The following is a 1,118-nucleotide window of genomic DNA, read 5'->3' on the forward strand; positions in this document are numbered from 1 at the left end:
TTTTTAAACTTTTAATTTAAACATTTTAATTTATTTTAATTTTAAAATTATTTTAGGTTTTTAATGAAACATAATAATTGTACATATTTATGGGAAATGTGATGATTTGATACATATATATCACATAATAATCAAATCAGGGTAATTAGCATATTCATCACTTAAAACATTTATCATTTGTTTGTGTTGGGAACATTCAAAATCCTCTTTTCTAGGTAGTTTGATATATAATACTTTATTGTTGACCATAGTGTTACCCTACTGCGCAACAGAATACCAAAATATGTGATCATATTATTACCCTGCTGTGCAATAGAACACCAAAACTTATTCTAATTGTAACTTTGTATCCATTGACCAACTTTTTTTTTTTTTTTTTTAAGAGGGAGTTTCACTCTTTTTGCCTAAGCTGGAGTGCAATGGCATGATCTCGGCTAACTGCAACCTCCGCTTGCCTCTAATTTATTTTATTTTATTTTTTTTAAGACGGAGTCTCACTCTTTGCCTAAGCTGGAGTGCAATGGTGTGATCTTGGCACACCGGCCTAGAAAGGTGCACTGTCGCCTGAGCAAGGACTTGAACCCTGGACCCTCAGATTAAAAGTCTGATGCTCTACCAACTGAACTATCCAGGTAGCCCATTGTTCAGTTTCTCCCCATTCTCCCTTTCCCCTACCTTCCCTGCCTCTGGTAGCCACTGTTGTACTCACTACTTCTGTGAGCTCAACTCTCCAGATTCCCGTGAGTGAGATCATGCTGTATTTGTCTTTCTGTGTTTGGCTTATTTCACTTAACATAATGCCCTCCAGGTTCGTCCATGTTGTTGCTAATGACAGGATTCCATTCTCTTTCATGGCTGAATAGTATTCCACTGTGTATACATACCACATTTTCTTTTTCTTTGTTTTTGAGATGGAGTTTTGCTCTTATTGCCCAGGTTGGAATGCCATGGCATGATCTCGGCTCACTGCAACCTCCATCTCCTGGGTTCAAGTGATTCTCCTGCCTCAGCTGCCTGAATAGCTGGGATTACAGGCATGTGCCATCACGCCCGGCTAATTTTATATTTTTAGTAGAGACGGGGTTTATCCATGTTGGGGAGGCTGATCTCGAACTCCT

At 38.5% G+C, this 1,118-nt stretch overlaps 1 non-coding gene across 1 annotated transcript; it reads right to left on the reverse strand.

Annotated features, from left to right (window-relative positions):
• Positions 1 to 561: 561 nt before the first annotated feature.
• On the reverse strand, positions 562 to 634 carry TRNAK-UUU. The gene has a single exon. It is a non-coding gene; the product is annotated as a tRNA-Lys (tRNA).
• Positions 635 to 1,118: the final 484 nt, after the last annotated feature.

The sequence above is a fragment of the Nomascus leucogenys genome, chromosome 15, assembly GCF_006542625.1.
Source record: "Nomascus leucogenys isolate Asia chromosome 15, Asia_NLE_v1, whole genome shotgun sequence".
NCBI classification, from domain to species: domain Eukaryota; kingdom Metazoa; phylum Chordata; class Mammalia; order Primates; family Hylobatidae; genus Nomascus; species Nomascus leucogenys.